General features: G+C 41.5%; 1 protein-coding gene across 8 annotated transcripts in view; it reads right to left on the bottom strand.

Annotated features, from left to right (window-relative positions):
- Window positions 1-9,805, bottom strand: part of Cep128 (centrosomal protein 128) — a 345,498-nt gene extending 335,693 nt beyond the window's left edge. For 4 of the 8 annotated variants that reach the window (XM_040742670.1, XM_040742674.1, XM_040742675.1 and 1 more), the window contains exons 1-2: window positions 9,645-9,804; window positions 7,231-7,388 (exon numbers count right to left, since the gene is read on the bottom strand). The gene's annotated coding sequence lies outside the window, so the exon portion shown is untranslated. Of the gene's footprint in view, window positions 1-3,297; window positions 3,373-7,230; window positions 7,389-9,644 lie in introns of those variants that run through there. The other 4 variants (XM_040742677.1, XM_040742676.1, XM_040742671.1 and 1 more) reach the window with 3 other exon arrangements.
- Between the last annotated feature and the right edge of the window lie 7,233 nt (window positions 9,806-17,038).

Below are 17,038 nucleotides of genomic sequence, written 5' to 3'. Positions count from 1 at the left end.
CATCTGAGGACTTACAGTGGCATACTTGCCACCCCCTCTGAAGTTAGTTTCCAGCCCTGAAGAATGATATTCGTTCTCCAGCTCCTTAAATTACAGCACCGGATGATCCAGTAAATAGGAGAAAAACAAGTATGTTCTTGCCTAAGAACTCAAAGATAAAAATTTGTTGAGTGGGGTATAAATTAAAGGTCAACAAGAACTAGTCTTTAAAAATGAATTCTAAAACAGAGAAACACTGGATTTAATAATCAGAACACATGGTTACAAACCAGAGTGCCAGAGGTTGTAGTGATACCTTACTTGTACTCTAACAAATAAAGATTGCCTGATGATTAGAAGGCAAAGCAGACACCCACTAGAGCTATTGCCTCAACAAAATCCTCAGACTGTAAAGAAACGAAGTTCCTGTCTCCTCTCACCTTATATCCCTCTCCACCCAGCCATATCACTTCCTGTCTGTCTGTACAGACCTTCAGACCTCTATGGTTAACTAGGGGCTAGCTCCGCCCTCTGAGCTTCAGGCAAGCTTTATTTGTTAGAATACAAACAAGATATTACCACAAGCGGTACAATAAGAATCACCATTCACTGGACAGCTAGCTATGACAGGTGCCCACATGTCAACACTGCAAGGCAAAATCTGTAACCAGAGGGCAGAGGGTACATCTTGTTGCCCCCCCCCCCCCCGATTCCCTGCTCCAGATTAGCATCTTTCATATTCATTATTTCTATTTTAAAGAATTCCTTTTTCTGGTTTTTAATATTTGTTTTATGTATATTGGTGTTTTGCCTGCATTATGTACTACATGTTGCAGTGCTTATGGAGGCCAGAAGGAGACATAGGAACTACTGGAACTGGAGTTGCAGACAATTGTGAGCTACCAGGAAATGAAGCTGGTTCCTCTGAAAGAACAGTCAGTGCTCCTAACCCTTAGCCCATCTCTCCAGACCCCAAGAATTCCCTAATAATCACTCTCCAAAGCAAATACCACAGCAACCCAGCTTTGGTTCAGATATAAAGTGTCCCTGTCCCTAAGAAGTCTCATACATGGAAGGATTGGTTGCAGTTGGCAGTGCTTTTTTTGGGTGGTTCTAGCAACTTTAGGAGGTACAGCCTAGCTAGAGGAAACAGGTCACTCACAAAATGGCCTTGAGTGCTATGTCTGTCCCAGTTACACCCCTGCTTCTTGACATCAATGAGTTGGACATCTCTGTTCCCCAAACCCTGCTACCATGATGCCCTGAAACCATCAGCCAAAAGACAGAAAACTTCCAGAGAAATGGCAATGGCTATATTGTTACTTGTGTTGAGCCCAAAATTCATACTCTTGTATTTATCAACCGGTTAAACAGGAAAATAGCACAATCATTCCCAAATAACAACCAGAATTAAACCCTCTGAGAAGACAGGCAACAACTATTATGTCCATACTGACCCACATTGGTTGAACAGAAGAGTGGCACAGGCGACAACTGGACCCATGGGTCTCTGACATCATTTTGTTTAGTTCAGACAATGTAATTTGGAGGACTACAGAACAAACCCAGCTGTCAAATGTCTATTTGAAATAACTAGGTCATTTTAAAACACGAATCTAAAAACAAGAGACTTGACTTGAAAATTCCAATTTCCAGTTTTCTGAGAAAAAAAATCAAAACTCTGCCAACACCAAGGACTGATTTTCCACAGGAGCACATGGATGTTCACAGCGTGGTCTAGGCAGACTCACACATTCCCATTTACCCCGCTCTCCACCACACCTGCTGCACACAGTGTGTCACTTGACAGGCTTCACGGAGCTGAATCTGCAATCCTACTAAGAATTAAAATTTTTTAAAAAAGACAAAGCATATGAACCCAACAGGCCAGGTGACAATGAATGGCCCAGCTGTGAAGAATTAATCAGTAGAGATGCCTGGGAGCTAGTCCTCCACACAGACTAGAAAAGAAGGTATGGTAGTGGTAGCCCCCATGATGGACAGAACAGAAAGACTGACACTCTGGCAAACACCTACAGACTTTAAAAATGGGAATAGTTTTACTTGACTTTAATCAAGCTACAAAGAAAGGCTTTGCACTAACATGAAGAAACTGAAGGGGGAAGGAGACTAATCCATTAAATTTCACTCAAGATCTTCACCTCTACATAAGTAGTTAACTGCTGAGCATGAGCTCCTACCTTGCCATCAGCAGGATCTAACTGTAGAACCCTAAAGAAAAATAGGACCTCGATCTCCCACAACTCTCCTGTCCTTTTCCACCTTACTTCCTGAAACTCTTCTCAGGCTATCAAGTGGAGGACATAGGACACACATAAATGTCCTAGGTCTTCCAGCCTAGAGTGGAAAAACCAGTCAGCTGCCCCTGTCAATTGAACAGGTCTAGCCATGCTAAGTAGACACCTTATGTAACCCCTGTAGGTTACTGAACGCAGGGGACTGTAGGGAACAGAACTGTTTATTGTTGTATGTCTCCAAGGTTCTGTTGGCCATACAGCAAAGGCCGGCTGTTGTGCAACAGTTGACTTGATTTTGGTTCTGAAAGAGTTATTTGCTCTCAACCTGACTTTCCTTGAGAAAACATGATGGTTTCAGACTACAGATATATGTGACACCCTTCCAATGATAGAAGGAAAAAGGAAGCTTTCAAGTCAGAACACACATGCGCACACACAGACACACACACGCGCGCGCGCGTGTGCAGGTAGTGTAGCAAATGACAACCTATCAAGTTTTAAGGGGGGAAAGCAACTTTAAAAGTACAATAATTTCAGAGTTTTGTTAAAAAAATGAAAGCATGCTATCTGTCTACATCACAAAGCATACTATTTCTTCCTAATTTTAAAAGGAAACAGAAACTACTTGATTTCCTAGAAAACAACTGCAAGAAAGACAGTCATCTCATAGTGCATTTACCTTTAATTTGCACCCTGCTTTAGAGCTTAGGAAGTATTTTCATTAGCATTTTCTCATGATTTGTATTGCAATCCTGTAAAGATGCTATAACTATAACCTTGCTTATGCTGTAAAGGGAGACAGCAGTTTGAGTAAAGTACTAGCCCACAATTACTTTGTTTTAAAAAATTACAATAACAAAATGGGAGTCTAAATCTTGTACTTTTCCAAGCCATGAAAACAGCTTCCTCGTGTCTCCTTCCTTCGGCCTCCATGACTGAGTCGAGGTTTGTGAATCAGGAATTCAAGACCCCAGCTAGTCACCCTGCTCACAGCCTCCACTAAGCCCATGAAGTCACTATCCCCACTTAGCACAATCATCCTTCAGGCATAGCTAGTTACCGTCTCAGGAAGTCTTCCCTCTTCAGACAGAGATAGTCTTTCCTCTCACAGCTCTGAAATCTTAGGGCTGCATCCCTGAAGTAAGACACTTACTAACATCCCCACAAACTTTGGCTATTTGTCATGGAACGCTTCTTCAATTACGCAACTATGTGCAGTCATCTCACCGACATGCCTAAGCTTATCCCATTCTTACTGCCCAGAGCATTCTCTTTACTCTGAACCTTTCTCTAAGGCCCATGTTCCTAGCCAGCCATCCTTGCCTCCTACTTCTTGGTCAAGACAGAAGAAGCAACTTTGGAAAGCCTCCCCTCTCTGCCCCACACCGACTCTGGGCCCAGTGCCCTCTGCTGTAATCCCTTGACAGATAATCTGCCTCAACCTGGCCTCGGCAGTTCTCACTGGCTCTCTCCTGTCTATCCACAAAGTCTCTAAATCTCAACAAAGACTGGTTTACTCATGGTTTGCCATGCTTTATATATGTTTTATCCCCACAAAAGTTTACTTGCCGGAAGCTTGAGCTCTAAGATTGGCAATCTAACATCAGTGGAACCCCTATGTCAGTGGTTCTTAACCTTCCTAATATTGCCATTCCTTAATACAGTTCTTCAGTTCATGGTGACACCCAAGCTTCATTGCTTCTTCCTAACTGTAATCTCGCTACTGTCCTGAATCGTAATGTAAATATCTGGCATGCAGGATATCTGATATGTGACTCCCACAAAGGGACCATGACCCACAGGTTGAGAAACAATGTTCTACATGATACGAACTAGGGGGAGGACACTGAAGGGCACCCTCAAAGTGGGGGTCAATCTCCAGCTCTCATCAAGTTAAAGCCTTGTGCAACTGGACTACACCAATGAAAAGTGTATTTTTTTAAAGCCAGCTTGGCTTTGTCAACTGGTTCTATTTTTCCCTTTCACCCACTCATGCATACCTACCTACCAGGATGTGACACATTAGCACTTCAGAGACTTGTAACAGATCACAGGACTATACTATTAGGACCCTGTGACAACTAGAACTATGAACCACATAAATCACTCAGCTTCAAATATTCTCTTAAAGAAACACAAAATGGATTTAGATATGGTTGAAGCCCAGCACTCAGCATAGTGTCTGACATGTACTGGACCATTATCAAATTAATTTGCAAGTAGACATTTTTTTAATTATCCTGTCTGATTAATCCAGAAACAAAGTTCAAAGTACAGGGCTTTATAAACAGCAAATCCTACTTAAGCAATTATTAAATAGAGAAATTTCATTAACAGATGTTCTAAATAGTTTGAAGTCCTAAAACAATATTGGTTGAGCTGCATTCTATTAATATGAATACTATTAATACTAATGTCCACTATATGGTAAGCAAGGCAGCATTTCGAATCAATGTAGTATATACTAAAACTTACTAGTGACTGGATCAAACCTAAATATACTCAGTTATTTGTGAAATCATTTGAGCTTATAATGCTCATTTGCAGCTACTTATAGTCTTCAATTACCTGTACTGTCAAGCTCTAAACTCCAAATCCCATGGTCTCTTTACCTGAGATCATCATCGGCAGTTTCAACACACCAATATCTGCTCATGAAAAAACTCATTTTGAGCTTTTAAAAGCCTTCACCTGCCAACCATCAAGCTTTACCTTTTCTCCTCAAACTATAAAATTGATTATTCATCCTTTAAAATAACAATCATAGTCCACTTCTTCCACAATGATGCCTTTTATTCTAAAGAGCCTAACTCCAGCTCAGCTTTAATTCACACACCCATTCATGCATGAGCTTGTTCATTCACAAGTACTCATTCATTCACTCAGGAGCACCTGTTTCATGACAAACCCTGTATGCATAGCAGATTCCAAATATCCATCAGCTAAATGGATTCATGGAGCCACAAACGCTGACTTCTCCACAAACCTTCAGGCTTTAGCAGTATACAGATTTATGCTAAGGGTTATATTAACTGTAGAAAGATGAATACTGACATAGACTCACTGACTCTCTTAAAGTCATTCCTAAATATCATAACACAACACCAGAAGCAAAGGGAAAACTCAGAATATTTGCATTATACAGAAACTGGGGGTTAATTAGATCTCTGAAAAGCACACAAAAATAATAACACTGCGGTAGTGAAAGTCTCAAAGGACACAGAAACAGGCAGTTCGCAGAGTACAAATGTCCCTAAAAAATGCATAAATATACTTCATCGCACTGGAGAATTACAGACTGAAACAATAAAATGGTGTCCTTGTTTATCAGTTTTGGACAAATGAGCAAAGCTCTTACCCTCGAGGCTGACAAGGGCATTCAGTGTACGAGTACTAGTTATAGAGGCTGAAAGCGTGGCTCAAAAGATAACAGCTCTTGTCTAAGCAAGCCTGACCTCCTGAGTTTGATCCCTGGAGCCCACAATGCAAGAAGAGAATCAATTCCAAAAGCTGTCCTCTGACTTCTACACACACAAAGCACATCCTAACACTTGCACACAACAGGGAAAGGGAAAGTATATTACCTATAGAAATAAGAGCAGCTCTTCTAGAGAGTAACTTGGCAAAAACAAGTAATGTAAATATACCCTCTTTGACTCAATCTCAAGAAAATAAAAGGGTATGGGGGGGGGGTGCCCACAACTCATGTATAGGATGTATGTATGAGAACTTCATTTAAGAATTATAAACAAAATTCCCTGATGAGGAATATGTTAAATGCATCTAATCACTAGACCACAAAGCTGGGCACAGGCCCAAGATAGTGGAACACACCTAAAATGCTCAGGAGGCTGAGGCAGAGATCCCAAGTTCCACGCCAGCCTAAACTGTATTCCAAACCTTGTCTCAAAAGGAGAGTGAGACAGTAGACTCTATTTGTGTGACCATTTAACAATACATTGTTACACAGACAAACAGATGATAAATAGTAAGACTACACTCAAACCTGCCTAAGGAGCCCCCTAACATATTAAAGGCATAATAGTGAGGCCACTCTGAAATATCTTTATAGCATTTGCAGATGTCAATGTGTGCCCGTGAGAATTCCTGAAATACATTAACCTACTAGGCTTTTATGTCTTTCTAACTCTAAAATCTTTAATTCTAAGAATTTTATACATCAGAAATCTTGAGTGGAATTTATCGCAAGGCCTCAAAATGCTTCTGTGTGTCAATGCCTTTTCACCATCAAAATACAATGAAAGGCAATTTTTTCAAAGTCTGGAATTTTGAATCTATTGCAAAAATTAAGCTTTAACACTGAATCTTTAATAATCAATGACAATTTGTGTTGAACATACTCAATTTATGGAAATCACAAATTACAACTATTTACTTCAATAGAGTATCCATTTTGCTTTAAAAAAAAAAGCGGGGGAGGAACCTTTAAACATATAAAATGATCAGTCCAAAACTGTAGTGTGTAAGTCAACTCCACTAGAGAACAATTCCAAACAGTCACACAAGGCCTGTACAGCAGCAGGATTGGGAATCTGGAGTCGGAAGATCTGGAAATAAAGATCACTCTTTGGGCTCAAGAATTTCCAAGCAAATAGTCTATCTGTGCCTCAGACATGGATCTGACAAGCGCAGATAAGCATGAAAAAGAACTGAATACAATGCGTAGGAAAGGAACCTCGAGCAGTATCTGGGCTAGGGCGGGTTCCCAAACATCTAACATACAGCTGCGCTGTTGTTTTTGGTAAAGGTGAAAGCATAGCTACATGTATCTGTTCACCTGAATTTTTTTAAGTTTTCAAATTAAAACAACTACCCTGTTTTAATTTTATACTAATTTCAAAAAGGAGCTTCTTGCCCCCCACATTGAGCCCCACCCCCAAATTCCTCCGGCTGGCATACCCTTTCCACTTTGAATCTACAACAACGTGAAAGATTTCCTCAGACGCTAAACTCAAGGAGAACGGATACTTACAAAGTACACTCCCAGAATTCTGTGCTGCTGTCCTTTGAGCTCAGTGCTCTTCTTAGGCACGGATGCCTACCTCCTATCATTTCTTCATGAGATTCCGGGCAAAAGGTCTAGTCAAGTAGATGATCTTTTGGGTTGCCTCTACACTTCCCCCAAAACACCTACAAACCAATGAAGCAGGCAGTAAACAGAACTATAACTTAAAATTTTTCATGAAAATTATTTCATCTTCCCTATTTACAGATTAGAGAATATCATGGAACAGCGAAAATAAGTTCCTACGGTCACCCAAAAGCCCCAATGATATCCATATGCCCAGGCTGCCTTTTCTGCCCATGCCTAGTCACCATTAGACTTACTACATCCCACTAGGGGATGAACTGTACCCCAAGTCTAGCCAAAAGTACTGACTCTGAGTATATCTATCAGCTGGGAGACTAAACTGAGTAATAAAATTAATTTTGTTTTTCTGATTTTGTGGGCTCACTGTAGGATACCCTCCACCTCTTTAAAGACATATTTTATATGGTTGATCAGTTCTCACAGTAGTAAAACAAATAAATAAAAGCATTATGCATTTGATTGTAGGAAAGTGCAGTGGGTAGACATGTTTTCAACACTTTATAACTACTTTTTTCAATTTTTGTATTTAAATTAGAAACAGCTTGCTTCACATGTCAACCCCAGCTCCCTCTCCCTCCCCTCCTCCCTCACCCCCCCCAGCAGCCCCCCACCCCCTGACTTTATACCTACTTTTAAAACTGTAAGAATCCACAGGAAAAAAATTATCTAAGAAAACCACTGTCCATGTATATGAATAAGTCATTTCAAGAAGTGTATCCTGAGAAACTGAGACACGTTCAGAGTGGCCAGTTACGCAGTGGTTTAATACACACTTCTCTAACAAAGTAGCCAGCTTTACCACATGAGTCCCAGGCACAAAGAAATCTCTCTATGCCAGTGGTTCTCACCCTTCCTAATGCCACTACCCTTTAATACAGTTCCTCACGCTGTAGTGACCACAACCAGAAAATCATTTTCCTTGCCACTTCATAACTGTAACCTTGCTACTGTTACAAATCATAATGAAAGCCAGGCTTTGGTGACGCACGCCTTTAATCCCAACACTTGGGAGGCAGGGGCAGGCGGATCTCTGTGAGTTCGAGACCAGCCTGGTCTACCGAGCGAGTTCCAGGACAGGCCCCAAAACAATACAGAGAAACCCTGCCTCGAAAAACAAAACATAATGAAATACCAAATTTCCGTATTTTCTAATGGTCTCAGGCAACCCCGTGAAAAGGCCAGTCGACCCTTTTGGGTCATGACCCACAAGTTGAGAACAAATGCTCTCTGCAGTGTACAGCTGTCAACGTTTATCTTCCCTCTGTGCTGACCAAGGCCGCAGTCATGTGGCTATGACTCTAGAAATCTGGCCAGTTCAAACTGATACACTATAAATATAAAATAATAATAAATGCCAGATTCAGAACATCCAATACCATCTTCAAAAAGCATAAAATATATCTCAGGTGGTGCCACACACCTTAGATCCCAGCCCTATGGAAGCAGAGGCAGGTGCATCTCTGTGACTTGGAGACCTATCTGGCCCATTCACATAGTATATTCCAGGGTAACCAAGACCACACAGTGAAACTCTGTCACCCTGTCTGAGTGGTGTGTGTGTCTGTGTGTGTGCATAAATTTGATATTTACTACATACCAAATACATATTTTACGTACTTGCCAAATAAATTAAGATTAACCTCAGAAGCTTCCTTTTACTTTTAATACTGGCACCATAAAAATAAAAACCACCTGTAGGGTTCACATGGTATTTCTGTTAGACACAACCAGTTTTAGGAAGAAGGGCTGAAAACTGGCTTTGTGCTAGGCACTGCGCCAAATATTTTTGCATAATCCCGACCGGAAGCTGCAGCATAGAGCATTACCGAACCTTGCCTAGCAGACCAGGTCCATAAAACCAATACTGTATTCAAGGTTTGGTATTTCTACGAATCAATTCCAAAAGGGGACTGCTAACCCACTAGGACGCGGGCATCTCCTTAATTAGCAGAGGAAAAATCAAGTGGCTAGAGGACACAGAGGCACCCTCGGGGCAGTCAACTAAATGTCAGATAGCTAAAGCGTCTAGGTGGCTCGCCCGTGGCAAGCTGCTCCAAAGCAAGGACAACATACATTCAGGGTGAGGCTGCCAGGACCTGACCGAGGACGACCCGTTGAGGGTGCAAACACGCCATCACCCCCACTTCACCGAACACTGCACCCGCACACCCGGCCCCATCCCACGTACCCCGACAGCTCTGGCGTCTCCACCCAGAGATAACGGGGAAGTGGGACTTAAATGTCTCTGCAGAGGGAAGTAAGAAAAAGGAAAAGGGAGCAAATGGGGCAGGTACCTTAGACCCAAGGTGACTCCAGGTTCTTAACGCCGGATCATCGCCGAGGCCCCACCCGGCTCCCGCGGCAACCAGAGACCCCGAAGGTGCAACTGACCCAACGCGGCGGCAGCAACCGACTCTGCTCACCCGGGACTCGCAGCTATGGCAACTTGAACTAGCCGCCCAGGAGCGGCTAGAGCACAGGACGCGCCGCCGCCGCTTGGCCCTCTGGGAGGTGTAGTCCATCCCTCGCTCCAGAGCAGAGAGAGATACAGAGACGATGACAGTAGATAAACTGCAAATCCCAGCATGCTCTGTGTCTGGCCTCTGGGTTCCTTTCCCGGAAGAATCTTGATAAGCGGTCTTTACGGACCCTGGGCCCAGCCTTCTCTCTCGCTCGGCTCTAATTTTGTTTTTTTAAAGGGCCAGTCGCCTGTAAAAACGCAAACTCCTGGTAGACAGAGAATTCAAATGCTACCTTGACAGTGAGTGTAATTTTACTCATTAGAAAACATCAAAGGATAAATAATAGCAAGCAGTGATAATGTAAAAATCGCTTTAATGTCTTGTTCTAAAGGCTTTAGGACTGGAGGGGAATAAAAGATTACCAAGTGAGACACTTTCTGCCTGAACTGGCACAACTAAGATCTTACAGCTCTTGAGTACATACTACAGCTCTTGAGCTGCAAACTATAAATACAATATGAGGCCGTCTGTTCATGACTACTGTGTTACACCCTCACTAGAACATGAAAGAGGTATTTCCTGCTCAGAAAAAAAAAAAAAAGTCAGTTGAGAATTACCTCAAGGAAGAAGCTTTGGGGAAACTAAGGTATGAAAATCCATTAGGGACTGTTGATAAAAGACAGTAACCTGACGCTCCCCAAAGCTAGACTCAAAATTTACATGATCTATGGAAGTTTTCCTGAAACATAAAAAAAAAAAAAAGCTATCGGTTTGTCGAGACCACAGGAAAACATACTTTCATACTTCTTTTAATGGTCTTAGTGACTCAGACACCTCTCAGTAATAAAATTACAGTTATGAAGTAGCAACAAAAATAAATGTGTGATTGGGGGTCCCTAAAAAGGGTCAGAAATAAGTATTTTCTGGTGGTCAAAGCCCGCAGGTTGAGAACTAGCTAGTAGAAGGTCTTATGATATAGGCTGCCCATTCTGACCACTCTGTGAGGAATAATGTGTTTCCCACTTAATCCTCTCCCTTAGGTGTTGAAATAAAGGGACCTGACCTTTTAAAGCATCTCCTCCCCCAAATTCCACCCGTGCCCACACAAAGGCTTTTCCTATTCAGTTGGGACATAAATTCTTCAAAAGACTTACCTCTGTATTTGAATCAACAGTTGTACCTCTAGAATTCACTCCACCTGACACCGAGAGAAATGTAATTCAGAACAGCCATACAATGACTGCAGAAGCATAATGGCTATATTTCTTAACAGCTATGTTTCACAAAATAAATTTATTTGGCTTAGCAAATATGCATATTGAACCATCTTAGGATCTTGTTCTTTGTTTGTTTGTTTGTTTGTTTGTTTGTTTGTTTTTTTATTTTTCGAGACAGGGTTTCTCTGTATTGTTTTGGAGGCTATCGGTCCAGCCCAGCCTCGAACTCACAGAGATCCGCCTGCCTCTGCCTCCCAAGTGCTGGAATTAAAGGCGTGCGCCACCACAGCCCGGCAGGATCTTGTTCTATTAGACACAAGATACAAGGATAATGAAGGGATCAGAAAGAATGCAGTCCTTTTCATATTGCTCAGAGCCAATGAAAGGAGAAGACAATTCATAACAATGGGGGAAGGGTTAGACCACTATATCAGTAGCTTAACTCTTGTTCCCTAACCTTTAATGAGTTCCTCATTCAACTATGTGCCTTTCTAAAATTTTAGATTGTCTTCTTAGGTTTTTTTCTACCTCAAAGCTATTTGACAAAAACATCTAGTCTAATCTTAAGTTATTTTCAAATCTTTGTTTCAGCTATGAAGCACTATGAAACCTGTAAACACATCTCCCAACATTATGTTCAGAAGAATTTAAACTAACTGGGCAGCTGGAAATTGGTGGCACATGCCTTTAATCCCAGCACTTGGGAGGCAGAGGCAGGTGGATCTCCAGCCCAGTCTACAGAGTTAGTGTCAGGACAGGCTCCAAAGCAATACAGAGAGATCCTGTCTCAAAAAAAATAATAATAAATAAAATAAAATCTAAACCAGCTGGGCTACTGGGACTCAATTATTTTTCTTTTTTTTAATTAAAAAAATTATTTTTCATGCTACATACCAACACCAGTTCCCCCTCCCTCCCCTTTTCCTACCTCCCCACCTCCCACTTCCCAATCATCCACTCCTCAGAGAGAGTAAGGCCTTCCTTGGAAGTCAACAAAGTCTGGCATACCAATTTGAGGCAGAACCAAGACCCTTCCTCCTGTATCAAGGCTGAGCAAGCTATCCCACATAAGAAATGGCCTCCAAAGAGTCAGTTCATGTACCTGTGATAGGTACTGGTGCCACTGCCAGGGGGAAAGCAATGAAAGAGATATCTTGATAGAGGGAGTCATTATGGGGTTAGAGAGAAACTTAGTGCCAGAGAAATTCTCAGGAATCCACAAAGATGAGCTAAGACTCCTAGAAATAGTGGAGAGGGTGTCAGGATGGGCCTTCCCCTTTAATCAGATTAGTGACTACCCTAATTGTCATCCTAGAACCTACATCCAGTAACTGATGGAAGCAGATGCAGTGACCCACAATTAATTATTTTTCTTAATCATTAACCCAAGCCACAGTCTATGCAGCTCCTCAAAGCTATATTTAGACTAACATTATTATTATCAATTAGACAGCACTGCTTAGGAAGAAATTATCTTCATAATAATCAATGGGTAACCGTGCCCAGCAGAACAGGATGTTTCCATGAGATAAACACACTACGTTACAAGCAGTGGGGATCTCCCCACATCCAGTCACTCCATGCCAGATGCCAGAGAAAGATGGCAGCAGCAAACATATGAAGGCACAGCAGAAGCAAAACACATTCTAGAGTCTGTGGTCTCAGGCCTTGCTTCACCAAGATTCACCCATCCGGGATTCGCCTCCGGGCGGGATGACACCTCAAACTTCAATCTGCTGCTCCTCTGACATGGTCACCAGCAACAATGAAAATAATTTTATGGTTGGGGGTCACCACAACATAAGGAACTGTATTAAAGGGTTGGCAGTGTTAGGAAGGTTGAGAATACACTGCCCTAGAGCCTGGTGGACTAGAGGAAGCTGCAGTGGTTAAATGCTCAGATTCAAACCTTAGCTGTAACAGGTGATGGCTATGGGACTTCAGGCAAGTTACTTCCTCTGAGCTTGAGTGCTTCTGTCAGCGATGGTAACGAGTAGTAGACCATGAGTAACTTTGCTTGAGAGTAAAATAAATCAATATGTAGGAAGCATCTCACGTGTTACTTTCATAGTTAGGGTTTCTATTGCTGTGATGAGACACCATGACCACAGAAACTCTTTTTTTTTTAATCTACTTCTCCTTTATTGGTTTAAAAATACATTTAAAATTTGATATTCAAAATCCAGGAAATGGGATGTTCAAGCTGAAGTCCAAGTTTAAAAACTCAAATATTTAGTTTCAAGGTGATTCTGACTCCTTCTGATGATGGGCTGGGAGCTGCCCGTTTTTCAGTTGGACCACAGCAACTCTTATAAAGAAAAACATTTAATAGGGTGGCTTATGGTTCAGAGGTTTAGTCCATTATCACCATAGTGGGACATGGCAGCGGTGTGCAGGCAGACATGGTTCAGGAGAAGGAGCTGAGAATCCTACATCTTGATCCAAAGGCAACAGGAAGTGAACTGAGACACTGGGTGTGGCTTGAGCATGTATGAGACCTCAAAGCCTGCTTCAACAGTGACACACTTCCTCCAACAAGGCCGTACCTACTCCAACAAAGCTGCACCTCCTAATAGTGACACTCCCTATGAGCTTACAGGGGACCAATTACATTGAGACAACCACAGTTGCTCATCATATGGATCCCTAAATATATGTTAATTGATTGGAACCAAATTTACCCTCAAACATTAGTTCCCTGAACAAGAGAAATTTATTTTATTCTCAATGCTTGGGTGTTTGTTTGTGTTCCTTATGATAGTTTTTCATTGGAAAGCTTAGATAGGCTCTACTGGTCAAAACCACAGCCTAGGCTATGAGATCTACAGCACTAATTCCATATCCAGTTTCCTGAATAGTCATACCACAAACACTTTTAGGCCATAAAAACACCCTGATGGGCTACTCAATGAAGAAGATCCGGGCTGTGGATGGCCTGAAAGCGTGGATATGTTCATCTTGGCTCAGTCCATGCTGAATGGGTGTGTAGAGGTAAGAAAGGACAGATTTCATATAAGCAGCTGTTGGGTGACAGACAGAAAGGCAGATAGAGACACAGCTGTCTAAGCAGATGGCACAAAGGTGTTTGCTTATACCTTGCAAGCTCATACCACCGTGAAACAGCAATCATGGATTGCTCATGTCCAGGTTGCAGGAAATTAGATGTCAAACAATTCTCAAATATTTATTGTTACTGTTCTCTCTCCCCCATCTCTGTTTAAGCAAGTTGGGTTACTCTGCATTAGGGGGAAAGAGGGGAGGCGAGAGTGGAAAAAAAAAAGAAAATGGATCCCTTCCTGTCTTCTGAGAATGCAATTCAAAGACTCTCAAACAGGACTGGTGGTAGGGTTTATAAAACCCAAAACAAAATGATGGGCTAGCCTGGCAACACGAGTTCAGTCCCCAGAGCCCATGGAAAGGTAAACAATGAGAGCCAACTCCACAAAGTTGTCCTCTGACCTCCACAAAGGTGCCGTTACACACACCTTCACACACCCCAAACACACACACACATGTACACCATGCATTCACACACACACACACAATAATAATAATAATAAATAAAGTAATTTCTTAAAAGCTTACTGAGGATATGAGCATAGCAAGGACAAAGCATTAAGCCAACTACCAGGCCCTTCTGCATACAAGGCCCTGTAAGTTTTCATGTGTCACAAACCCATGAAGCCAGGCCTTCTACAAAGAAGTCGGGATACAAGCAAGTGGTGTGGAAGAAAGTACCATGATTCAAAATCAGTCCTCAAATAAATAAGCCTGACAATGGTGGCACACACCTTTAAGACCAGCACTCAGGAGACAGAGGCAGGCTTATATCAGTGAGTTCAAGGCCAGCCTGGTCTAAAAAGAGAGTTCCAGGACAGCCAGGGCAGTTAGAGAAAGCTCCCTCCCCCTCCCCAATTTTTTTTTAATACATAAAAAATTATGACTGGGAAGGTAAGTGTCTTAGTTAGGGTTTTTATTGCTGTGAAGAAACACCCATGATCACAATGACACACTTCCTCCAACAAGACCATACATACTCCGACAAAATAATACCTTCTAATAATGCCACTCCCTATAAGCTTAAAGGGGCCGATTACATTCATATTACCACAGCAAGACACAGAGGACAAGGGAAATTCTGGAATTAGGGAGGCCTAAAAGAACAATTCTGAATGTATAGGAAAAACACCTAACCTCCATACCGGCATCAGGGAAAGCTATCCCTTTAAAATGGCTTATGCTTTGCCCAGACTTCCCACAGGAGTGATGACTACCTACAGCTTTAGACTTCCCTTCATTACATTTGGCCAACACGGACGGCCAAGCTCCTTTGCAATATCATACATACCCACTACATCATTTAAGACACAAATGAAAATGTTCCGTATTCTGATTTGGTTGGGACTGGATGGAAGAAGAATGAACTCACCTTCTACCCATCAAGAAACAACCTCAAGTTTTTGGATAATACCTTTTAAGTTTCCAAGTAAGCTACAGTATCTAAAAAGAATCAGTAAAAGACATGATATTGCCACAATGGCATTGTCCACCCATAAAACTGCAATCCTTAGTCATTTGCAATGTAGCTCATCCCATAATATTCTTTTCTATCACATACTTATAATTTTAGGTAGTTATGGCAATTTTATAACATTGCAATACAAATGCACTGGGGTCAAAATGAGCAACTAATAATATGTTAAACCATTATAGAGTTATTATATTATTAACTTATTATATTATTAATGTAGTCAGGCAATACAGCCTCTGCTACACCTTTTGAAAAGGATGAAGCATAAAAGAAATGCAAAACCATGCCACCTCCTGAATTGTGAACAGTGCTAATGGTTCTTCTAAGAGAAAACGTATTCTACAGCTAGTCTCATCTATTTGTTATATTTTAAATGAATTTTTTGGTGTGTGTTTAATGGGTACAGTTTTTCTCTTAATGCACTTTTAAAATGATTCATCATCTCACGGGCTTCTTTTTTTCTGGCTCAAAATTCATGTTAAGAAAAAGAAAATTGCTTTAATGATTACTGAGCATGCTATTAGGACATGTTATCCTGAAGATTTGTTCCAATTTGCTGCGCTAAAACTGTGAGGCATGAAAGATTTTACTCACATTATCATCTCTACTAAACTAGTTCTATGTTATCTGAATCTTGGTTTAAAATGTTACAGATTTCAGCACACCACTTCTGTTCCCAGTAAAGACAGAATCACGGCAACCAAACATACCTTCCCCTCAGAAGTCAACAGAGTAACAGACAAAATATGTGGAAGACAGTGGACATCAGACAAAAAACATAACCTCTGAGACACAGGCAACAGATGGGGCAAACCTCACGATTGCCACACAATTGGCTGTGGTGTAAAGAGAAGAAACACAGGCGGTGAGTGCCCACTAGAGAAGGGACACAGGCAGTGAGCAACCATTAGATGCTGTAAATTTGGAAAGAAACTTGAGAGTCTTGGCAAGGGGAGATATACGGAGTTTTCATGACAAACTAAGAGCAAGAAAAGGTCATGTGAAGAAAAATTCCTGCAAACCACAACAGGTCTCCATGGAATATTTAAAAGACTGTTACCTGTTATACACATGTGGAGAAATTAAAACTGGAGAAATAAGACATGTCTCCCAAACTCAGAGGAAGAAACACCTGTCACTTATCCAGTACCCAGAATAGCAATGATTCCTCTCAACCATACTGAAATGTTTAATAATACAGGGATCATGGACTCAGAGTTTAAAAGATTCTAAGAAATGGTAAGGTAATAGTCCTAGATTAAGTGCTATTCTGCTCACATGTAACAGATACTTTAAAAACAAAATAAAAAAAGCAAGTGGCTTGTAAGTAATTTAACTATGGAGGGCAAGAGGTCTCCTTGTGCTTGCTGAAAAGTGCTAGAGTGTTAAACACATGGGCTCTTCTCTCCAGTGGAAGAAATTGGCCCCTGTTCACCTATAGGCTAGAGTGGATGTTGATTGATAACTGCTGATCTTTG

Source organism: Mesocricetus auratus, unplaced genomic scaffold, assembly GCF_017639785.1.
Source record: "Mesocricetus auratus isolate SY011 unplaced genomic scaffold, BCM_Maur_2.0 Super-Scaffold_15014, whole genome shotgun sequence".
NCBI lineage: Eukaryota > Metazoa > Chordata > Mammalia > Rodentia > Cricetidae > Mesocricetus > Mesocricetus auratus.
This window is presented reverse-complemented; position numbering and strand designations above follow the sequence as displayed.